The following is a 25,416-nucleotide window of genomic DNA, read 5'->3' on the forward strand; positions in this document are numbered from 1 at the left end:
CACTTGTGTTTCCTTTCTTCTCCCCAGGCTGTCTAAGAGGATAGAGTCAGGAAATATTTAGTGAGATGCCTCAGTAATGCTATCATTGTTGATTCACTTATTGCCAATCATAGAACCTCTATTATGAAGGGAAACAAGATTAATTTGAGGTCACCTTTAGATGATATTAATCAGGTTTTCTTTTGAAAAATTTACTAAAAGCATACCTAAATAACCTTATTTTTAATTTGATTTAAAAATAACAACTTTATAAAATAAATGCATCCCTCATCTATAATTTCAACTCACATGAACTTGTTTGGTTCAAAGGAATTGCTTTTTTGTACATCATTCAGTTCTCTTTATAGAATCATTGCTCTGAAAACGAATTGGTGGTGTGACAGGAAATCACTCCTTAGGTGTCACTCCAACACATCATTATATTCACACCTTCTGGGATAGACAGTAATCAGGCTGAGGCATGTCCAAACAGTGTGCTGGTGTCTACGTAAATGGCTCTATGACAGTATCACTTAACATGACCATGACAGAGTATGCTGATGGCATCATGTCACTAATGGATGTGTTTTCTCTAAGTGGAAAATTCTGTATTATTTGAAAAGATTTTTTTTTTTACCCTCACACAAGCTCTTTGAGGTTTTGTATTAATATCAAATATCTGTCAAATATACATATGGCGCTTCCTGTACTATATTTGGTTGTATTCATATTCAGAATAGTTTTTTACATGCTTTTTACCTTGGACTCAGTGGAAAGAAAAAAATGATGTAAAAGAATAGAAGCACTGAAAAACTCACATTTTTTTTTTAAAAGAACTCTGTAAGTCAAGGAACAAACTATCACGTCATAAAAATACTAGTATTTGTGTAATACTTTACATTTAACAAAATATTCTCACACCTTTCCTTCTTTGAAATTTTCTTTCTGATTGTAAAAACAACGCATACCCATTGAATTGGAATTTTTATCATTGAAATGGATAAAAAAATAATAATTAGAAGTCAGCTAAAATTTCACCACTCGGAGATTGTCATTGCAAGCAGCTGGTGTGTTTTCCTTCCAGATATATGTGTGTGGGGGGTTGAGTATGCATATGTGTATGTGTGTTTAAACTAGCCCCCTGGTAGACCTAGAAGTTTGTATCGAAGAATTAGTGTGACCTAGTAGTTAAAAGGGCTTTGGGGGCACCTCGGGGGCTTAGTTGATTAAGTAGCCAACTCCTGATTTCAGCTCGGGTCATGATCTCAGGGTCCTGGGACCATGCCCCATGTTGAGCTCAGCACTCAGAGGGAAGTCTGCTTAAGGATTCTCTCTCCCTCTTCACCTGCCCCTCCCCCTGCTCTCTGTCTCACTCTCTCTAATAAATAAATAAATCTTTAAAAAAATAACATAAATAAAAGGGCTTTGGAATCAGACAGTTCAAGATTCCAGTGCTGGCTATGCTATTTAAGACTGTAAATTACCCAGACTATCAGAATTTCAGTTTCTCTTTCTCTTAAATGGAGATGATAATAGTATGCATCTAATAGGTTTATTTTTAAGAATTAATAAGATAATGCATATAAAGTACATAGCATGGTGCGTGGTTCATAGCCAATGCCCCGTAAGTATGAGCTGTTATTATTATACAGGTTTTCTTGTCTATTTTCCTCACTTAAGTTCTAGGATAGCAATTTCCCTTGTCATAAAATATTATTGGAAAAATATTTGGAATGACTGCATACATTTCAATATATGAATATACTTTAATATAATCATTTCCCTATGCTTAGACCATTTCCAATTGTTCGCTATCATAAAGAGCACCAGCATTAATATCCTTTATATTATTTTTTGTGCATAGACACAGATTCAAAATGAATCACTAATGGCATTTTATAGAGAGGTGGGGAAAAAACTAACAATTCCTTAGTGTATACTAATATACCAGGCTGTATGCTAGTTTTTTTACAGTAAAATTCTTGTTTATCTCTTCCACAACCCCTTTGAGGCAAATCCATTACCCCCATTTTTCAGATGAAAAAGCTCTGAGGGGAGATAAGTAGTTTGCCCAAGGTCATAGAGATAGTGGTGGTGGAGATGGTATTTGAAGCCAGCTGTCTGATTTCAAAGCTTAAGCTTTTCCATTCTGGCATGCAGCTCATGCCTATCCTTTTAAGGCTGGAGGAATGAATAGTTACCATTGTGCTTTTTACAAAATGTCACTTGGTACCACGTAAAAGATAGGACACTTGGCTGGAACTCTTGGCTTACTCAACATAGTACCTCTTGTGTGCGTATGTTCTTATATGTTTTGGAATTAAGCCTCATTAAAATAAGGTGTTAACTAAAGGAAATCAGACATTGATATGATTATTTGATGAAAGCAAACATCAGGGAAGAAAACATTTATTTAGTCAAAAATACAAAAGTCATCTTTGTTGTAGTTGTATGGACTAGGCCAGAATTACTTCTCTCCCTCGGAATCAGAGTATTTCACATAAATCAGTATAGGAATTAAGTGATTAAAAACAGCCAAAGTAAATTGATGGTGTCAAAAGAAATTGTAAGTTTCATTACTTTTACATTAGGGGTTGAAAGGAAGAATCTTTAGCTTTAGCTATAAGATGATGCATCAGGAAAGAGCTATAATATTTGCTCAACATGTAAGTATAGGTATAGGGGAGACATCGAATATATTGGGATAAACCCCCAAAGAATTATTTGGTGAACTGACAAGTTGTCTTTAAAAAGCCAGCCATTCGGAACATTTATCTTGGCAGCTCTCAAATCTGACTTAGAGCATGTAGTGTGGCAGTCAATTTTGTAGGAAAAATGCATAATTAATATGAAGATCAAGGTGTAGGTATTGCCAGTCAGTACCTGACACAGTTTCTTAGAACAAAGGAACAATTGAAGTTGTCTTTTAATAGGGTAATCCTGGTTTGTCATTTTGTAGGCTTCAGTTCTTACTAAAAATGAACAACAACAAAAAATCCTAGTAGTAAAATTTCACATTGAAGAGGTACTTTGTTGCAGAGTTTATAACCAACTATTGTCTAGTCAAGAAAGCTATCTTTGCCTAAGAGAAAAAAAAAGAAAGCTATCTTTGGTTTTGAGTTCTTGAATTTTTATAGCCTTTGAGCTTACACATTCTTGCCTTAGAATTGTTCCAGTTCTCCTTAAGTCATTTTAGTACTTGCAAGGGATCAACAGTGTCAGCCACAGCCCAAAAACTACAAAGGTTTGGATCTTGACAGAACATGCCTACCAGCTTGACCTGTTGAGGGTATGGTATGTCCCCTGTGGCGATGTCTTAGCTGCAAAGGGCCCAACAAGTTAAATTTGGGCTCTGTATGCAATTGTTGAGTAGTCGTAATATGAACAGAGAACTGGATCTGAATCTGCAGACTGGATTCAAGATGTGGCTCCATTATGTGTTGGCTGTCTAACTTGGGGCGGAGTGCTTTACTGTCTCTGACCTGGGCTCCCTCAGCACAGAGGGCATAGAGAGGATTAAACATATTGAGCAAACCATTTGGTTAACTTAAAAGTACTTTTTATAATGAGTTTCCAAATTATTAATTAATGGCCACAGGTCATCCCTCTGGAGGAGAAGCCCATTTACCATTTAAAATATTTTCAAATGAATAATGGGAGTATTTGTAAAATGTATGTAAAAATACACCACTCCTGGGGCTAACCTCACCAGAAGCTCCTAACTCTTTGCCCCTGCTTTATCCAATACTAATGGGATAGGCCCTTTCTCTGCTCTGGAAACCCCTGGTGCCTTGCTTGGAGTCCCTCAAAGCTCATTCCCATGGTTCATTCCTCTGATGAGGGAAGGAAGCCCTTGGCATCAGTAGGTGATTCCTTTGAACACAGTCAAGACCTTTGTGAAAATAGGCATTTAAGATCTATTATGTTGTTCCGAGTTAGAAGCAAATTTTTTATATTTGATATGTTATGTACCCTTCAATAAAAAAAGACTCAAAGAAAAAAACTAGAAAGTGGAAAAACATATTCCAACTAGATTGCTTTATACAAAATTATAGGAAACTCTTTGATTATTAAAGTAATCATTGTTGCTGGAGGGGAAAAAGGAAAGAGAACAAGAAGGTAAGAATTTTGACACCAGGCAGTGTCCATGCAAGCTCTTCAGAAGTCCCTCTTGGTTTTTCCTCCAGCCCTGACTATGTATGTCCTAGTTAAGGGCACAGAAACTACTTCTGAATCCAGCTGTAAGAAAGTAGCTCCCAGTCAGTCCCAGGGCTGCTGTGGGCCAACCTCTCTGCCTTTTATTGCCTCCCAGTCATGGTGGTCCTTTCTTTCAGTCCTTTAGAAGGACACAGTTTGACCATTAGCTGCCCTAGGGCTGAAGGGGGCTGTAGGACTCTTACAAAGGTGTTTCTGGCAATTAATGATTGAAATGTCTCTGTGGCATTCTGCAGGGATGGGCATGTGTAAGCTGGGTGCTGGACATTTTAGACAGGCCTCCATGACCGTTGAGCAATAGGGAGCCACCTGCAGGCAACAGGTCCCCAGATGACTTGAGCATGCTAGCTGGGAATGGCTAAACCTGCTTGCTATACTCATTTTGAATCAGTTTCTAAAATTTATCTCTCTTACACTGGAAACCATTCTGAATTTCCCCTCATTTGCTTTGGTACCACATTTTATTCAGCTCATTTCTTCATCAGCTATTCCTTGCGTGTCTATTCGATTCTAGGCACCGTGAGAGGAATAAGGAGTAATCAGACACTGAAAAGGAGAGAACATTACATACCTTGGGTGGAAAGTGAGATATGCCTCCAGAGTTGGGAAAAGGGGGAAGTTAAATCCATAATGATTTTACTTTTTTGCTGTACTTTCTACAATAAATTGTACTACATAAAAATCTATACCAATATTCATTTATGTAGCAAATCCCATTATAATGAAAATTCATGTTATCTGTGACCGGGGCAAGCATCACCAGAGCACAATACCAATACAGCAGAAGACTTTGGATGGTGCCTCGGAGGGAGCTGAAATGGGACTTGACCTATATATCAAGCTTTTCATGGTTTTGATATTTTTCATTTCCACGTGTCAACAAATACCTGACTTGATATTAAAGCCAGTTAAATCAATATTTCTTCCTGTAGTGAAGGTACAGCAACATATATCCAAGGGCAACATATCCCCAACAGCCATATTTTGTTGAGTACATATATTTTGTCATAAACCTAACTGATTGAACTACCTTCAGCTGAATAGGATGAAAATATCAACATAGCTAGCATTAAAAAAAAAGAAAAGAAAAGCCATAAAAAAATCTTCTCTCTCACCCCTCATTTAAGCAATCACATAATTTATTTTGCTTACTTTAATCATCAGGAATGACAAAATGGAAAAGATCTTGATTGTGGTAGCTGTGGTTTCTCCTTGTGCTTCAGTGGGTCTGCCTTAACCCTTCCCCCAACTTCCATCCCAACTGGAGGATTTCTGAACCAGAGCAGCATAGTAATGGGTGCAAGGGACTCCCAAGAGTTTTAGACTGTAGGGTCCTAATAATTGTGATGGAAAGGAGAGTAGGGTATATACTCATTCCTACATTTTTTCTGAACTTGTAACTATTAGAAGATTTCTGAAAGTTACCTGTTAAAAATTCCCAGTGTTTCTATAAATAAATGGCCCGAAGTCAATTTATACACACACATTTATTTCCTGTTACCAGAGAGGGCTTACTTCCTTGCATACCATGGAGAGAAGAGGGATTATCATTCACTGGGCTCCTACTCTGTGCTAAACACTGACAGTATCTCACCTCTAGTAGTTGTTATATCCATCTTATGTGCATCATGGGCTGCTGAGTAGTGTATCTGAGGGCACCAAACCAGAAAGGGATTTGAACCCAAGTTTGTCTGATTCCCAAATCTGTTCACTTTTTATATCAGGTGATTTTCCATAACATAAGGATTGAAAAAACATTTTTTAAAAAATTGGTAAAGTAACACATGCTTATTATAAGGAAGTTCGGAAGGCAGAGAAATTCTAAAGAAAAAGAAAAAAAAAACACCCGTAATTCTTCACCCAGGGGTTAATCACTACTAAATTTTTAATTGTTTTCTTTCCAAGCTTCAAAAAACTATCATTTATAAATTCAAATGAGTATTGTACCTCAGAGTTGTCATCTTTGACATTTATACATGTACTCCAGCAATGTTGCTCAAAGCATTTTTAGAATCTCAGGGCCAATTTAGAAACCAAACTCTCTATAGACGTCCATGCACAGGGTACTTTATCTGGATACCTATCAAAATAATACTTTTTGGGGGTACGTTCTTCCATGTTTTGCCTTCTAAATTTATATGCTGAAAATACTTAAGCACCCTGCAAAGAATACCATTGTCGCTGTCTTTAAGAACCATAAACATCTTGTGCTGACTGACTTCTGTTGTGGTGGGAGACAGACTTTGCCAAAATGCTACTTCCTCCCACGTCAAAGATTGATGGACATTTTGGGGCATGTTTAAAAGTCCATCTTAAACATTATATCTATAAATGTTTAATAGCTTATTTGACAACTCTTGTTATTTATTACATTGTCTCTACAACTTTGTTTGCCTTTTTTAGTTCATAAAATCAAAAAATTGCTTCTGTCAAAAGTTTGAAAAGCATATTTTAAAATCCATTTCTTTTTAATGGAAGTATTACACTCACAGAATTATTCCCCTCCGAGGAGTTTCTGTGAAAGCAAACATGTTTAAGTGTGATGAACTGATCCTTAAATAAAATCAGTAGCATCTTGTGTCAAAATAGATGTTTCTCAAAGAAGCAGTCACGTATGCACACACACACACACACACACACACACACAGAAGATTGCTACCAAAGTGGCCATTCGTATACCCTGATGAAGTCAAGAAAGTCAAATAAAGTGTCAGACGAGTTCTCATCCCTTTGGTTTATTGCGTCCAACACTATTACTTTGAGAAAACAAACCTAATGCTCAGCCCAGGCATTTCACTGCTTGTCTGGTTTCTGCCTTATTTTTCACAGACCTTTTCACCTGCCCCCTCGTCGTAACACCTCCTCCCCCAGCGTGGGACTCCAGATTTCGGATTGATGCAGAGTTCACTGGGCCACTCCCAGGGTTCGTAGAGGGCAGGATGGGTGCGTGCAGCTATCCTCAGGGCTGCAGCCTTCCCTGGGCTTCAGGTTGCCAAGGTGGCCGGGATAGGACTTGAGCACCATGCTCACAGAGCCAATACAAGGCGCAGGCCCGGCGCAGTGCCTGGCTTTGTGTTCCCCGAGGTGGGCTGGAGGAATGAGGGATTAGAATATGTTCTCTCAAAAATGGACTATTGAGAGGAGGTTAGTTAGAGTGAAAGAGAATCAGAATAGAATTGCAAATTGGGATCTCAGGGAGTAAGAGCCTCTAGGTCGGTCCCCTCCTTTAAACATGAAACCCAGAGAGGTCAGCTGACTTGGAGAAGGCCGCCAGGAGGGCTGGTGCCAGAGCCAGGCACAGTGTCCCACATCCTGACCTCCTCGCCCGTCCTTTCTGTGCTTCCTCCTTGCTTTCACTCCCCATTTGCCTCTTGGAGGTTGAGCTGACTGCAGGATCAATGACCAGAGCCCCTGCAGCCCCACACAGTGTTTAGCAGGGCATCGGGTGTCCACGAGCATTCTCGGGGAACACCTGAAGAGATTGTTGACTTAGTGAGTGACTTATGACCCTGGCACCTATCCCTGTGCCTAAGTGGTTACTAGCTAAATGGTGAGCTCCCTGGGGTTTGGTGAATATTATAGACTGTCTCTTGGAGAGTGTTATAACAGTAACAATAAGAGGAGTTAACATTTGTTTGTAATAAATTAGGCAGGATATCACTGTATAGCATCCAGCTTTGGAGGCCAGATGGCCCCATGTCCCCCCTCCACCACTTACCTGGTATACTTTTATGACTTGACCTTCCAGTGCCTCATTTTCTACATCTGCAAAATGCCAATGGCAGTAGTGCCTACCTCAAGGTATTGAAGAGTCAGCCTATTTGAAGCCCTGGAGCAATGCTGGGCACTTTCTAAGCAATAAATGTTAGCTATTTGTACTTATTAAAACAGCACTGTTGTGTTTTGAATTCGTTGCATGAATTCTATATTACCCAGTCTTCTCAACAACTCTGTGAGGAGAGGGTAATGTTAGTATACCCCATCTCACAGAGAGGTTCATCTACCTAAAAGGTAGGAAGGTTAGGAAGGACCAATTCCATGTCTGCCTGCCTCCAGATCCTGTGCTTGGGTGTGGATGTGATGGAACGGGGTGATATGGCTGCTAAATGTGAGATCTGACCTCCCAAATTAACTTTCTTCCTAGAGCATCCCGGGATCCAGGCTGCTTTCAGGAATATCTCCGTGGATTCTTGGGTAAGTAGAGATGTTCCTTCCCTTCTCTGTGTTCTCTTCTGTTGCCCCTGGCCGGCTGTCCCTGCACCTGCAGCTGACTCCCAGAGGGCCTCATCACTGCCTTTGTCAGCCTCTTGGGGTCTCAATACCAGTTCTATTTACAGGGGTATAAACCGAAGGCACTCTTGATGGGGTGCAGGGCAGGGGCAGTGGCCTCACCCACATCGCCCTACTCCACCTCCATGAGCACTTCAGTGGATTTCTTCAGAGTAGTTTCACGCATGCAAAGTACTTCAGCATACCAACAGGTATTTTATAGATGCCTTGTGATGGAGAAGGGAATCATTCTTTCTACAGAAAAGAAGAATGATTTCTGGAGCCAGGCTGCCTGGCTGTCCCTCCTTGCAATGATTCTATTTTTGCTGCTGCTGCTGCTGCTGCTGCTGTTATTATTGAAGAACTTGCTCTGTTGCCTCTAGAAGTCTGACTTGCAGTCTTCACTGCTCACCCAGGGTTGAGTGGCAGCAGAAGGACATAGGCTTTTGAGCCAGACAACCTGGCTTTGCATCCTGCTTCGGCTGCCTAGTAATTATGCAGTATTTGCGTGTCAGCTGCTTCTCTGAGCCTTAGTGTCCTGCTCTTCGAGATGTGGTAGTTCTACCCATCTTGCAGAACTGTTGGGATATTTCTAGCCATGTGTGTAACGTGAACTGCACAAGATTGCTATTCCATTACACACTAATTATGATGATCAGTCATTAGTATTTGAATGGGTTCATCAAAAGTGTCTGCAGTACAGAAAGCATATTGGTATTTTTGATTCATCATACTTTACCTGGAATATTTTTTATTCTTCCCCCAGTAGTCTTGCTTGTTTAAATTAATGTGCTTAGCAAGCCATATATTAATTGTGAAAAGATCATCACTGGTCCATCTGGACACTGTCAAAGGATTGTCAATTCTAAACTGAGGTAGTCCAAACGAATGAGGTCTCATTGTACCTGAATATTTCCATGAATGTTAAATCTGAACTTGACTTTTCTCTATAACCCTGAAGCTTTAGTAGTAAGATGACTGTAACTTTTCGAAAAGAACCATTAACATTGGTGGGAATTGGTAGTTTTCCATGAGTGGACTAGAATAAGTTTACTTCCTCATATCTGAAATCTGAATCACCATTGAAAACACTTTGTTTATAGTTGTTCAAAGAGAATTATTATGGAAACTACTGGCTGGATTCCTTCTCTCTGTCTCTCTCCCTCTCTCTCTCTCCCTCCCTCTCTGTCTCACACACACGCACACGCACACACACACACACACACACACACACACACACGCCTGCTGCTTAGTTTTTCTTTGAGTTAGGCCACTGAAGAGTTACTGTGTAAATTCTGGCAGCCTTCTCCCCATCAGACAAGCAAGGGCACAATCAATTACTGTTTTCTTGGAACGTACCAAATAATCAGAAACTCTGATTATTCTGCTGGAAGGCAACAAACAGCTTGATGGAAAGATATACCAATTGAAAACAATTCTGATCATATTTTTGTCAGGAGAATGAGATGCCTCCAGCTGTCTGTCACTAATCATATTAGATGTGGAAAGCAGGAATGTTTTGGCCTGCAAAAGATTACTCCAATCGCATGTTGGAACACTACTTTTACTGGCTGCTTATCCCAGAACAGTGACATTGGACATCCATTCTGTAACTCGTCTTGCCAGTTGGTCTGTAGTCTCAAACATATGTCACATGAGCACACTTAAGGAATTTTCTAATTACAGTTCAAAGGCTTTTCTTTTATCTTTTTATGCCCGCTCTGTACACATCGCTGATTGAAATGATTTCTCCCTTAGCATAATCCTATTGCCAGCAGTTACAAAAGAGTAGGGAGATGGGGAAACCCACAATAACTGAAGAGGTGTCCGAATTCAATTAAGAAGAGGCCTCTCCCATGTGGATGCATAAGCCATATAAATCCATTTTAATTGTGAGCTTGTGGTACTTATCTGGTCATGTTTATTTTGGATGAAAGTGCCAAAGCTGGATATAGACCAGAACTCCAGATCTTTGAGCTCTGATGACTAATTTGGGTATGCATTGAATCCCTTAATTCATTTCTTAATTAGTTCTCCCAGAGTTAGAGTTGCTTGGTTACAATCATTTTCACAAAATTTTCATAAATCAAAACAAATGTACATGGATTTTTTTTCCCTCCTATTGGTTCACATGTTTTGCTCTGCTTTTGTTGGTATCAAAATAAATAACAATGCCAACAGTGATGACAATGAAACCAGTATGTTGCCAGGCATGTCTTAGAGTATGGACTGAGACACCAAATAGTTATACCTAACTCAACCACTTACTGCCGTGGACCTTGGTCAAGTTACTTTCCTGTCTGAACCTCATTTCCTTTTGTAATTGGGAAGAATAATAGTACCTATCTTAAGGATTGTTTTGAGGATGAAAATAGCATTGCGTATATGAACTAATTTGCAGAAAGTACCTGCCACTATAATAAATATGTTTGCTACTATGCTTTTTGTCGGTAAGATAATGAGAGACTGATGAGCAGAACAATTTTGCTGGTTCCACAATATTGTCATCTAAGTATGTCCTGTCCCACTTATGCAATCCATTTGGAGATCATTCATGATGGTTATGAAACATTGGAAACTCTAAAGTTGGAATTAATCTCTTATTTGCATTCCTCAGTTTGGCTACAGGATTAACATTTTGGCTTTTCATGCTTGATCAATATGAGTGTTAACTTGAACCCTTTCGGTGTAAAATTCCCTTTAAGATTTGAATGAGCATTTTGTAGATACAATGTTGGCCCTCATTAAAAGGAAAATTGTGATCACAATATGTAAAAAATGTGGGGAGGGGTCTTGAGAGAATTGGCTTCAATAAATTCACTGGAAATTTTCAAACTGTTTTTAACAGCATTAAATGGATTTAATATCGTGGTTCAGATTTAATGGTTGTGCAGGAGTGAAAATCCAGGGAAAAATAAATTTAGTAATTTAATGAGCTTTCATCTTGGCTTCAGAAGAGTTAGTTAATATTAAAATTGATTTGCAAGAGATTACCTTCCCTTAGGTGTATTTTGTTTTCTGGGGGTTTTGATTTGCAATCTGTAGTGATCTCTATTGTCTTTTCTTTTTTAAAAAATAAGTTTAAAAAAATAACATAAATGTATGTTTCAGATGTATAGTTTTAGAATTTGACATCAGTATACGCTACAAAGTGTAGTGTAACAAGTTTAGTTACCATCCATCTCTGTACAGTTGACCCCCATCATCCATTTCACCAACCCTCTTCCCCTCTGTTAAGCATTTGTCCGTCCTCTATATCTGTGAGCTTGTTTGGGCTTATTTTATTTGTTCTTCTGTTTTATTTTTTTAGAGTCCACATATGAGTGAAGTCATATGATATTTATCCTTCTCCATTTGACTTATTTTGCTTTGCATAATACCCTCAAGGTCCATCTCCGATGTTGCAAATGGCAAGATTTCATTCTTTTTTATGGCTGAGTAGCATTCCATTGTGTCAAAAGACCACATCTTCTTTATCCATTCATCTATTCACAGACACATGAGTTGTTTCCATATCTTGGCTATCGTAAATAATGCTTCAGTGAACATAAGGAAAAAACTTTTTAAAGGAGAAAATTAAATAGAACTGCCATATGACCCAGCTGTTCCATTTCTGGGTATTTTTCCAAAGAATACAAAAATACTAATTTGAAAAGATAAGATGCACCCTTATGTTCACTGCAACATTTTTTGAGGAACCTCCATACTGCTTTCCACAGTGGCCGCACCAATTTACATTCCCACCAGCAGTGCACAAGGGCTTCTTTTTCTCTGTATCCTCTCCAACACTTGTTTTTTGTCTTTTTGATAATCACCATTCTAACAGGTGTTAGGTGATATGTCATCATGGTTTTGAAATGCATTTCCCTGATAATTAGTGATATCGAGCATCCTTTCATGTGCCTGTTGGCTGTTTGTCCTTTTGGAGAAATCTATTCCGATCCTATGCCCATTTTTTAATTGAGTTGTTTGTTTTCTGTTGTTCAGTGATATGAATTCTTTATGCATTTGGGATATTAACCTCTTACTGGATATATGGTTTGCAAATATCTTTTCCCGTTCAGTATGTTGCCTTTTCATTTTAGCAGTGGTTTCTTTTGCTGTGTAGAAGTTTTTTACTTTGATGTAGTCCCATTTATTTTTGCTTTTGTTTCCATTGCCTTTGGAGTTGGGCCCACAAAGATGCTGCTAATACTGATGTCAAGGAGCTTACCACCTATGTTTTCTTCTAGGAATTTTATGATTTCAGGTATTACATTCAAGTCTTTCATCCATTTTGAATTAATTTTTGCATATGGTTTAAGATAGTAGTCTAGTTTCACTCTTTTGAATGTGACTATCCAGTTTTCCCAAAACCATTTATGGAAGAAACTGTCCTTTCTCCATTGTATGCTCTTGGCTCCTTTGTCATAAACTAATTGTCCTTATATGTGTAGGTTTATTTCTGGGCTCTCAGTTCTGTACCATTGATCTACCTGTTTTTGTACCAATACCATACTGTTTTGATTACTGTAGCTTTGTAGTATAATTTGAAATAAGGCACCATGATTAGTTTTTTTAAACTATGATAGGACCTAGCAGTTCCACTTTGTGCACAGATGCACATGCATATGTGTATATATTCTGCAGAAATGTATACCCATGTGCATCCAGACACAGGTGTGAAGTGCCCTTAGTAGCATTGTTTATATTCATCTCAAGTGAGAAACATCCAGAATATCTATCAGTAACAGAATGGCTGAATATATTGTGATATAATAGTAAGATGGAATACTATGCATCAGCGAAAAGGAATAAACTACAGCTACACACAATAACACAGATGGATCTTATAGACAGGATGTTGGAAGGAAGAAGATACAAAAGAATATATAACAATCTTATTCTGTTTATATGAAATATGAAAACAGATAAAACTGCACTCTGTTGCCAAGGGGGGCATACATAAGTAGCTAAAACTATGAGGAGAAGCAAGGAATTTATTACTGAAAGAATGAGGATAGTGGTTACCTCTTAGGGGAGGGTGTGCTAGGGAAGGAAAGGACTTGGAGGGCTTGCAGGGGTGCTGGCACAGGTCCTGTTTTTTTTTTTTTCCAAAGGTCCTGTTTTTTGACTGGTCTGGTAATTACATGGATAATATGCAGCACATTGCATCAGACATTAATATTTTATGTGTTTCTCAGCCTGAGTTATAGTTCATAATTTTAGAAGTTTTTAAAATGCAAAATAACTTTCTTTGTGCCCTGAGTTGGTTTGTCCTTGTCCTCCATAGTGTTAGGCCTGTCATTGTAAGATGCCCTGGAAGTAAACTATTGCCTTGTTGCATGGAAAAGTGGACTCCAAAGTGGGATGTCGACCCTGGGGACCTCTTGAGAAGATGCATTTGAGTGGAAAAGAAATTGATTAGAACCTACATTTACATTCATTTTATTTTCATAAAACATTGTGATAACTGCTGGTGACTATACTGATACTGACATAATCCCTAGGTCCACAAATCGAGTGGTCGGTTATCACCTGGAGAGAGGGAGGCAAGGCCAGGCCCTTCATAGTGGCTTCCCCACTGGTTCCTCGACTTATTTATTTTGCGAAATATATTGTGCCTGGTTAACTGGATTTACAAATTTTCTATTTTAGTTTTAATGAATCCTCACAAACTAACAGAATCTTTAAAAGATTCTGTAAAGAATTTCATATTCTTTTGAAAATGGCAGAGTTTAACATGAACTCTCTGTCAGGCACATTGTGAAGTAATGACTGTGACCCCTGAATCAGATCTTGCAAGAAGCTGGCTGTGAAAATTCTAAATTATCTGGGAGACCTATGGATTTATGTCCACTGTGGTTAATTAATCCTTGACCTTGTCCTATGTATATTTGCCTGGAGGTAGTCATGGTTAACAAAATCTGTCCTTTTCTATTTTGTTCATGTTATTCAAGGTATATAACATGTTAACATAATAATATAGGTATATGAATTGCAATTAAATAATCACACATATTTGGGGATACATGTTGGAAACATCTTGAACACCCCTGCTGTGTAGCTCAAAGGATACACCCTGCTAATAGTTAAAATATGTAGAAGATGGTAAATTTGCTACCCATATCAAAAGGAGGCACCTCTCAGCCCTAATGTTTTTTTATTGGCAAATATAAACACTAAGGCAATAGTGTATATATTTTACTTGATTAAAACTTTTCTCAGGAGTGGGAGAGATGAAAAGACATGCACACACACTCAGAATAGTTCTGTTTTTCTGTTTTGTTTGTATTCTCTGTACAAACATATCATTTTTTTTTTAAGATTTTATTTTATTTACTCATGAGAGACAGAGAGAGAGAGAGGCAGAGACACAAGCAGAGAGAGAAGCAGGCCCCATGCAGGGAGCCCGATGTGGGACTCGATCCTCGGTCTCCAGGATCACACCCTGGATGAAAGCGGCGCTAAACCGCTGAGCCACTGGGGCTGCCCACAAACATATTCTTTTAATTATGGGTTTTGTATGTTAACAAATAAAAAAAAATTGAATACCATCAGGTAGGCTTCCCCAAAGCCAAAGTAATAGAATGTACTAGATGGCACATGCATCAAGGCTGCAATGGGAAGGGCACTCTCCACCAGCCGTCAGTAGGCACGGGTTCTCAGCCTGGTTCTGCCACTTGCCAGCAGCCAGGCCACAGCACACAGGTAATACCCTTTCTGAGCTACATTGCCTTTTCTCCATTGTGAGGGTGATAATAGCAACCCTTCTTCAACCCTTACGGGAATCACATACGAGAGCATCTGAAAATGTAGGGTTTCCTACAAATGTGATGAATTATGATCACGTCCCTTTTCTTCTCCTTTAACAAAATGTACCTCTTTATTGAAGTGGTGATGTCCTTAACCTACCAGTTTCTTTGGTTGGAAGACACAGAAACTTGACTGATTAGTTTAAACAAACAAACAAAACCCCAATCGTTTTTAATATTTCTTATTGGGAGTATCCTGGGGCATCTCACCATCTTGAAGGAAGGGTGGAGCCATGAGCTACATGAAGGGTTGCAAGCAAGGAAGCTCTGGCCATCAGTGTCTGTCTTCTCCAAGATACTGCTATTAATGTGACCAAGCACTGATGACTTTCACCCTCTGTGTTTCATAGTTCCAAGTTTGAGGCCCTTGGAAGAGAGAATCTTAATTTGTCCAACTTAGGTTGATTGACCACTTTTGACCAGTCAGCCTTGGGTGAGGGGACAGGGTCACCGAGTATAGACAGCATTCCTGGGAGGGCTAGTCCCGCATACCCTGGGCCATTCCAGAAAATCAGGGATCCCTGTGAGCTTCTACCTACATTCGTGTTATTAGTATTAGTGTTCCAATAATTGCTAATGACTCGACTTTCTTTAAAGAATTTACATTAAAAGCTTCAGATATAAATACAGAATTATGTGAGCGATTTCTTCAGTAAATGTCAACATACCAACCCAAGCCCCGGCTGCTTCTCATGCTCTTCTTTAGGTGTACACTGAACTTGAAATCACTTTCATTGTTGTGGAAATTTCTGTGTAGGTCCCAAGGGGCATCCTTTTGCTCAGGCTGCTTCTCCAGGGTTTGACTCTGTGTCTCCCTTAGCTGCTGCTTGACCTCTTGTTAGAAGGTATTAAATACACGTTAGCATTCCTAATGCTGACATTCCCTTCACTGACAGCCCGACTTGCCCTAACATTTTATGGCAAAGTGTAAAGATGGGAAGAGAAGTGCACAGAGTCTGTGTACTACAGATGAGTTGTCCCACTCTTAAAGGATCACAACTTTTTTCTCTTGGTAGCCTCTTAAAGTATATTTGAGTATATCCCAGCCATTCCTCACACCAGACAGGTATCTGATAAGTAGCATTTGTCCCACCAGGGCTTAGGCAATTCTTTGTAATGTTTCAAGAATGGAAATGATAAAAAAACATTTATATGCCTGAAAAAGTGATGACAAGCTTCCAAAGCAAGCTACCCATCACTTTCAAATATTGCCCTGACAGGTCCTAAATAGGATATTGTTTCATTTGGATCATTCACCATAAAGCATTGAGAGTTCTGAAATTCTTTGTCTTTCAAGCACATATACATCCAAAATCACCACAGTTTTTATTGTTAATACAAAGGGATATATCCCTCCCCTAAAGAAGTTTCTTTCTTAGAGAATGCATGCCACGAAAGACGGAGAGACAGTAAAGCAGTCACCATTTACTTAGCCTCCATCGTCCAAAGTGCTGAGTTACAACACAATCTACAGTATGCATTCTTTCTTACCAATTCCCAATATATTACCAACCAAGTGCCTCCCTGGTTACAAGGATGATTTATTATTTGTCATATTTTAAGTGCTGAGCCACGAAATGTTAAACTTGTATTGGCAGCTGTTGTCTAAAGGTTTGCAGTGCCCTGTCTAATGCTTTGAAAATCTAGCATTAGCAATAAATCACAGCATACATAATTTTTCAATAAAGTAATGGAAAGGATTTTGCATTCTGGTTCCTCTAAGCTTTGGTATTTGGAAGTTACGTGGGAAATTCAAGTCAAGGGGTAAAACATTCTCAGGCTTTAACCCTTGAACTTTGGGGCAGCCATAGTCAATAGCAAAAGCATCTTGGTAGCTTTGTTCTCCTAACCCTGAGATCTCTTGGCTCTGGGAACTGACAGAGTGCCAAGTATAGGCCTGATTGCATTCCTTGTTACTGAGGAAAAAACAGTCAAAGGAATTTTCACTTTCTTTTCAAGGGGGTACCTTGAGCATTAACATTTTCCGGAATAGTGAAATTGTCTGTAAGACTTTTGCCAAGCTTGCTGAAAAGAGCGCTTCAAGAGGGCTCTGGCAGCCAATTAAGAGGACATGTGTTGCTTACCTAGAGTGACAAAAGAGTTAGGGAGATTAAATCAGAGAAGTAGGAGAGATGTGGCTTTGTCCTCTGGGAGCTTGCACTCTGATTAATGAGCCCATGTCCTCTTTTCATCTTCTTTCTCTGTGGTTGGCTCAATGATTTACTAAGAGTGCATGCCATATTCAGCTAGCCCCGTAAGAGACCACCGACCATCCAAATGTAAACTCTCTTCACAGTATCCCCAGTGCTGTGCCCCTTGCCTGGTACATAGGGATCTTTAATTAGTGCTTGTTGAAAGAAGGAATATGTTCTGGCAGTTGTTTCTGTGATTGACATATTGAAGAATTGATCATATGTTGGGCCCAGATATACTCGGGACCAGATAAACTCTGATCAAAGAATCAGTGCCCAACTCTAGTAGATTGGGATCTTCCAACCCATGGAGCTAACATTCTAGTAGAGGAGCCAGACACAGCAAAACCCGCAAATGATAAGGGCTACAAAACACCTCAACAGGGTGAGTGCTGTGATGAGGACTAAGGGACCTGAGAAACCAAAATCTAGAATAATGTAAACACTCAGTGATACGGAAGGAATTGATACAAGTTTCCAGAAGGCTTAGTTTACTTCAGTAGTTAACATATCCAAAGAAAAGGTTTCAGCTGATCGCAGCATTTCTTAATGTAAATAGTTTCACAGAGTTGTCACCATGCTGGCAGTGGGAGTTTCTACTTTACGGAATTTTGCTTTAACCCATCAGTTGATTAGTGCCTGGTGCCAAGGCCAAGGGTCAGCTCTCTGCTTCACTTCCCTCCTCTAAGCTGCAGCTTCTCGCCCAGAGCCAGGCAGCTGTCTCCCAAATGTACGCTGTCAGTCACATAGGAAACCAGACGACCGAAAGAGGGTAGATCAACACAAACTTATCATCAAAGCTGAAAGAAAGAAAGAAGCTCAGAGCGAATGCTGTGCTGACTGTGGGCCAGAAGTGTTATCTTTGTATCTCAAGGACAGAACGTTTAATAAAGATTTGGGTACAAAGTACACATCACCCTCCAGGCACGCTGAACTATGTCAACCGGAAAACTGTTCCTTAGGGTTTACAATTTCCCCTTTTTCCTAAATTAAAAAATGCTAATGTGAACTCTTGACTCTCAGCAACACATGTTATTATTGTATATAGGGCAAAGAGTAAATAAGACACTTGCCTAATGACATAACAGTTCATTTTAACTCAGCAAGCTGGAAGTAATTTTAGCTTGTTTTCTTTTTTCCATGCTTCTTTAATGGAAATAGGCCACAATCATTTTTATCCTACCATTCTTCATAACCTTCTAGCATGCTTCCTGTTTATGCTATTAAGAGCTGTTTTTAAAGACCCTTGAGGGATATCTTTTAATATATTCTTTTAAAAATAATTAGTCATCTATAGTACCCCCTTAGAATGTCTGAGGGCTTGGAAATATAGAAACTTCTTAATGAGGTACGCTTAATGGTCTATGCGGAGTATTGCAATGTTTACACCTAGTTCAGCTAATGTAAATTATTTTTAATTAGTCATTCTGGAAAAGTAGTAGATGTAGATGTTTTAGAATAGGTTCAGTACCTAAAATGCACCATTTGGCTTTTATGTGTGATATTTATAGATAAAATTCCATAACTAGTATTTATAGACTTTTAAAAAAAATCACAAAGCCAATTGTTAGGGACTCATAATAATGTGAAGAATGTGTCTTGTTGGGGCATGAAAAATACCCATGTGGGACGGGTGATCATTTTTATTAAAATGCTTTATAAACTTTAAAATCCTATACAGATGTGATATGTTATTGTTCTTTTTACACTGGTGACATGCAGAACTTCTGGAGTGAGCATAGCTTTGTGTTTTAATGCTGAATATGTTCCTGTTTTGAGTGAGTCTTTTTTTCACATCTAACTCTTAGGTCAGAGATACCCTTGAGTTCCCTTTCCGGGTTCCTTCATACTACACTTGACTTTTGAACCGTCCAGTCCACACTTGTGTCACCAGAAGCACGTGTCACATGATGCTTTAGAAGGAGCTGCCATTTCTAGGAAGGAATGTGAGCCGACCGTAGATGATGGCCATCTCCCCATCCCTCACTTGCCCTAGAAGAAGACTGAGCAATCACTCAGTCACTCATTCCTGGTCTTCTGTGGCTCCTCTCATGACCTTCTGACATATCTACTCTTCAGAACCTCTCTACCGTAACACTCTTTGCTCTTTGGCATGATACTTTCTTTGCTGCTTTGGTATGCTCTGCAGCCTGGTTCTTTTTTCTTTTTTAAAAAAAGATTTTATTTATTTGAGAGAGAGAAAACACAAGCTGGGGAAGAGGCAAAGGAAGAGGGAGAAGCTGACTCACTACTGAGCAGGGAGCCCGGGGCGGGGCTCGACTCCAGGACCCCAGATCCTACCTTGAGCCAATGGCAGACGCTTGACCGACTGAGCCACCCAGGCGCCCCTCGTTCTTTTTTCATAGTTCTTCTAGGCACCTGCAGTTTGCATCTGGCAGCCTTGCGTGTTGGTTATTTCCTCTGTTCCTTCCTGCCTTCCCAACACCACCTTCTCTGCACTTCAGCCTCTTCCCTCCTCACCCCCACCACAGCCACAGGAAACTACAAACAAGAAAATGTGTTCTGGTGATACTCCTCTGCTGATTTCCCACCGCCCTCTTCTCTGAGGGAAATTGCTCTTTTCCACAGCACTCCAGAGTTGCCAGCTGCAGCTTTGTTCTCCTCCTTTCACAGAAAGCTCACGTGGAGTGGGCGAGCAGGAGGCGGGAGGGCTGGGTTGGGGGGCGGGGGCAGGCCCAGCCCTCTCTCCTCAGTGCTCCCCGGGAGAAGTGCTTCATTGTCCACATCAAGGACCAAGCCATGGGAAACAGACTCCCCGACAGTCACTATGGGCTACACAAATATTACTTCCATTTAGCTTGACCTTTCATTGTGCTCAAAAATGACTGAAAATACTTAAATCGTGTACAGTATTTTTCTGGAAACAGAAATTAATGGGGTTCTTTCAAGAAACCACACTTGAACTTTTGCCCTTTTCTCTCTTTTTGACTCATTATATCCAATTCAAGTTTTCCTTTTATCATGTATTTTCCTTTTGTGAGAAATAGCTAATTTCTCTACTGATAAAATCATGAATTACAGAAGCAATGTAATTGTTAAAAATAAGGATACCATTCGGCCTTAAAACAGCTCTGGGACCTGACTCTTCCAAACATTTTTGAAGTGCTTACCATGTAAGCCAGACTGGCTTTCTAATTCTGTAACTACTCTAATGTATTAACTCGATTAGTTCTCAAAACAACCCTGTAAGGGGCCCAGTGCTGTCCTCTGTCAACGTTTTACGACATAGACACTGAGGCCTGGTGAGGGTAGCTTGCTCAAGGTCTCATAATTAATGGTGGGTAGGACCTGGACTTGAACGAGGTGGTCTTGCTTCAGTGTCCATGTTCTTAGTCACTGAACAAATAGCCTGAGTGACTCGACCGTGTCCTGTCATCTTTGGGAGCCTGACTTTCCCCATCTCTGAATTGGAAATAGTAACACCTGTGGTGAGGATCAAACACAATAATCATTTGAAAGGACTTCATACCCTGTGAAGAGCCACAGTATGAGGTTTAGGTTGGGGTCAACTGTTGATACTTTCTATTAGTTGGGTGAATTTGGCCCTTGCTCCTTGGATATTCTGCTGGTTCAGGGGAAAAGTAACATGTTTCTCTTGAGGTTTTCTTGAAATCTCAGCAGCCCTCAGATTTCACAATGAAAATGATTTTTTTTTCCTTCCAAAATGGTGGCATTCGGGAATATTTAGCGCTTCGGCAAACTCGGCCTAACACTTTTAACATGCCAAGGAATTTCAGTGACACTTGTTCCCTTTAATTCTCCCTTATTCATGTAGTCCTTAATACCCTTTCCTTTTTTTTCCCCCCAAATCATGCAAAATCAATTTTCTTTCAAGTCTGCTCACCACATACTGGTGACTTGTCTTTGAGTGTCCTTCAAAGTGTCATATAGGATCTGGGACTTGTGTCTTACTGCTCGCAGGGGCCATGAAACAGAAGAGGATGTCAGACAAGGTTTAGACCAGTGGAAATGGAGTGGAAATCAGCTGCAAACATGAGGATTTAGAAAGGCCATGGCAAGAAAGAAAAAAAAGAGGCTTCACAATACAGAACAGGAGAGCAGAGCTAGACTCCAGAGAGTTGTGATGGGTGGTACTGGAAGAGGAGAACCAGGGAAGAAAAAGGGAGAGGAGACTGGGAGCGACAAGTGGTAAAGGAGATGAGTATTTCCTTGCCACTGGTCTAGGGAAGATGGAAGCTTCCTCCTCCTTCTAATGCTAGACCTGCTTTCCTGGCAGGCTCCTGCATTTTCAGGTCTGCAGTTCCCTCACAAATTAGAATGTTGGGGGATCTGAATTCTTACAGTCCCTTGAGAAGAATGAATAGCCTCAGGGCCTGACTTTTTGTGATTCGTTGGAGCTTTTATGCTTCTTAGATACTGAGTTCTTCTTATTTTCTTTTAATGGGACTTGTATTGCATACCCAGGGTCACTTTGTTTCAGGGGGTCTTCCAGGCAGGATTCATGATAATAATGAGTTATTTTTTCCCCTTTTCTGGATAAGAACAATATCCTTGTCATTCAGTCTCCAAATATAGCAAGCAGTTATGATAGAAGAATATCCTTATGTTAGGAAAGAAGTTGGCAGCCTCAATGATGTGAAAATGTCCAATTTAGAAAACATGTTTAAAAGGAAAATCGGCTTTAAGTCCTTTTCGGAATCAGGTGGAATAAAAAGGAATTTAAAAACATTTTAAAAATGTAAAAGAAAACGTGTGGTCTGACAACACATTCCACTTCCTGTCTTTAGTCTTACAGGTACTTGTTGATTTTGCGGGAACTTCAAATGTCATTTCTATCATTTCATTAAAATGTCAGACTGCAAACTGGTTCTGGCATCTAATTGGGAGCATAACTTGGATGATAGATTTTTTAGCTGATGCATGTAATCAGAGCACTACAAGAATGTTGCCAGGGACTGTCTAGAATCGCTTTAAGAATGGTGTTAAGTGTATAAAAAAGACTACTTAACACAGGGAAGGGGAAAAAGACATCAAATCCTAAAGAAAGAGTCAAAATGAAATATAGAAGTTAATCCTGGCTAGAGGTATATAAATAGGGAGCTCCTAGTATAAAATTATCTGATTGATTAAAGTGTCTGTAGTTAACATTCATCAGAATTATAGGTATAAGCACATCTATCACATTTGGCCAACCCAAACATGCCTGTAGTTCCTCTTTCTGAAGTGCTGAACTGACCATAGCATTTGAAATGCATATAACTCAAGTAAATAGAACCGTGTGAGTCCCTTTGTAGAGGGTAGTTTGACAATGTGTATTTTTTAATCCTTTATTTAAAAATTTTATTTTATTTTAAGTAGACTCTACACCGCACACAGGGCTTGAACTCATAGCCCTAAGATCAAGAGTCACATGCTCAATGGACTTTCATCACAGAACTTTTATCTCTAGGCATTTGTGCTGAGAAGATAAACTAAGGATACATGCAAAGGTTTTAGCCAGAAAGATGTTTAGCAAAGTACTTCCTACTGCTAGACATACTTGCCAATCCTGCATTTTTAATTGTTAAATCCATTATTTACAATAGGGTACATAAGAAATGTACAAAACAGACTAGTTACAAATACTATGTCTAGTACAAGAGTGAAATACACTGTTCAGCTCCTATAGATGATATTGTAGATAAATGTTGATAAAGAAGAAGTTCATTCTATGTTAGGTGATGAAATCATGTTCTAGAAAAATAAGGATGTACAATGTGATCGCATTTTTGTTAATGTATGGATGTATTCTTAGAAAATATATTTATTTTCTGAAAACCCGGAAATATATTTAAGGGTTTTGAAAGTGGTTCTCTGGGTGGTATGTATGATCATGGGTATTTAAAATGTTCTTTTTTGTTTATCTGGGTCTTTAATTTTCCTACTCTAAACACATACTGCTTTTACAACAAGAAAGAACCAACAAAGTTTATTTTTAATTGAAGAAAGGAAAGTATGTGAGCCAAACCATATGAAAATGACTGATTCTGGATAACTAGAGACCTCATGTGATGTGTTTCAGCTGAATATATTTGTAAACATATTTCAGATGAACATGTGTGCCTTGATTTGAGAACAGTGATCACTGTTTCATGCACCTGATTTAGCAGAGATTATGAGCTTTTTTTTTTTTCCTAATCTCTGCAAAATGAAGGAACTCAACTTTGTAGACCAAGTGTGGGGTTTTTTCCTACTTCCAAACCCCAGGTCTATACTTTCTAAGTTTACACAGAGAAACTGTTGAGTTAGAGACTCCTGCATTTCTCATATTTACAAGCTGCCAACTGGTGAAAGCATATTAATAAGGATTCACCTTATTATTTGTAGTACACTAACCTACTCTGCAGGTTTTTCCCTGGTGTCTTTTTTCTGCTGTTTTGAAGAGAAGCTTTCAAAAGAGCTAGTTTTTCCATTATTCGATGGCTACTCTAGTTTTGAACTTTTGGGGGAAAGCTTATGGGGAGGATCACACAGCCAAGAACTGCTCTGTGTTCCAGGGGAACTTTGGCAATAGGTGGGTAGCGGTTGAAGCAGACGGTGGCAAAGAACTCACTTCCTTAGCAAATAAAATTCAAACCAGCTGTTAAACCCTCATGACCTTTCAGCCTCGGCCTTTGGTATCATGGAGGCCTCTGTCTGCCCACACCTTCTGGGCCCAGTTTAGCACAGGGAGGGGCAATGTCATATGATTTTACTCATCAGTCACTCTTGACAGATGTCATAGTATTCTAATAATTTTCTCCTGCCTTTAAAAGTATAGTTTCAGAAGGAGTCCACAGTCATCAGAGAGGTAGATTACAGTACACCTCTGGCAGACAAGCTTCCTCATCCTCTATCTTCTGAAATGGGAGTTAGTGCAAAGAGTGTTGTGTCATGAGTTAGGAAACCCGTGTTTTGACTCTAGCTCTGGCATAAACTTGTTGTAAAACATTAGAGGCATGACCCAGTCTTTTTAGGTCCAAGGTTTTCTCTGTACAGCGAGTGGGCTGAATTTGGTGGTTTTCAAGCTTCCTTTCAGCTCTGAGATTGTATGAAAATGATCTACAAAGGCCATTTATTGTTGTCTACATAACTCAAGAGTGAAGGCAGGGCTTCTGTTAACAATCCAGCCCTGTGACTCCCCTCCTTCTTATCTCTCCTGGTGCAATAAACCATTGTTTTCTTGTTTATCTTCCTTTTCTCATGCCACATGACATTATTTCAGAGAGAATCTCATTCTGGCATTCTCTATATCCTCTAATGTATGATGTGTTTTTGTGACTAGTGAAAAAAAATTCTTAAGCAGCTACTTCCATTATTCTCCAGTTTTAAAAGCTATCCCCTGGGAACTAAATGTCAATTCAAACATTCGTACATTTGTTATCATTTCTAACCTAACCTATAGAAGTCTAAGGCATAATTTGAAACAGAAGAATTCCTGCCTTGAGACCGTGGACTCATAAATATGTAGTATGATTTATCCCTACAATTTAAGAAGAAATTAGGATATTTAACATTTTTAGCAGCATTTTCTTTCAGCATCTATGTTGAATATGAAAAATTCGCCTGCTACACATGCTTGCCAATCCTGCATTTTTAATTGTAGATAGCATATTTTAAAATTGAGTAACAATTTCAGATGCATCTACTGTAAAAGAAAAATCAGGTTAATCTAATGAAAGATTTACAAATCAGAGATTTTACTTGGGTGTTTAGTTTGATATCTAATTTGTAGACTCTGAAATATGTAACATCTCCTTAACCTATACAAGGTATCTGTTTTCTGTAGTAAGCACAGAAACCCCAACCTAAATAGGCCTCAGAAGAGACTGGAAACTGCTCACTCAATACCCATTCTTTCTTCCTTCCTTAGTTGTACAACCTGACTTTATTCAAGGAGCCAGTGTGCCCAGCCAGAAGACTGCCTCCTGCAGGTAGGGGTGGCCAACAGAGAAATCTTTAGACAG

At 39.3% G+C, this 25,416-nt stretch overlaps 1 protein-coding gene across 4 annotated transcripts in view; it reads left to right on the forward strand.

The window, feature by feature from the left end:
* SPATS2L (spermatogenesis associated serine rich 2 like) overlaps positions 1–25,416 on the forward strand; it is a 159,948-nt gene that overhangs the window by 13,122 nt on the left and 121,410 nt on the right. For 2 of the 4 annotated variants that reach the window (XM_041737253.1, XM_041737255.1), the window contains exon 2: positions 8,339–8,388. The gene's annotated coding sequence lies outside the window, so the exon portion shown is untranslated. Of the gene's footprint in view, positions 1–8,338; positions 8,389–25,322; positions 25,384–25,416 lie in introns of those variants that run through there. The other 2 variants (XM_041737254.1, XM_041737250.1) reach the window with 2 other exon arrangements.

This window comes from Vulpes lagopus, chromosome 22 (assembly GCF_018345385.1).
Source record: "Vulpes lagopus strain Blue_001 chromosome 22, ASM1834538v1, whole genome shotgun sequence".
In the NCBI taxonomy this organism is placed as follows: domain Eukaryota; kingdom Metazoa; phylum Chordata; class Mammalia; order Carnivora; family Canidae; genus Vulpes; species Vulpes lagopus.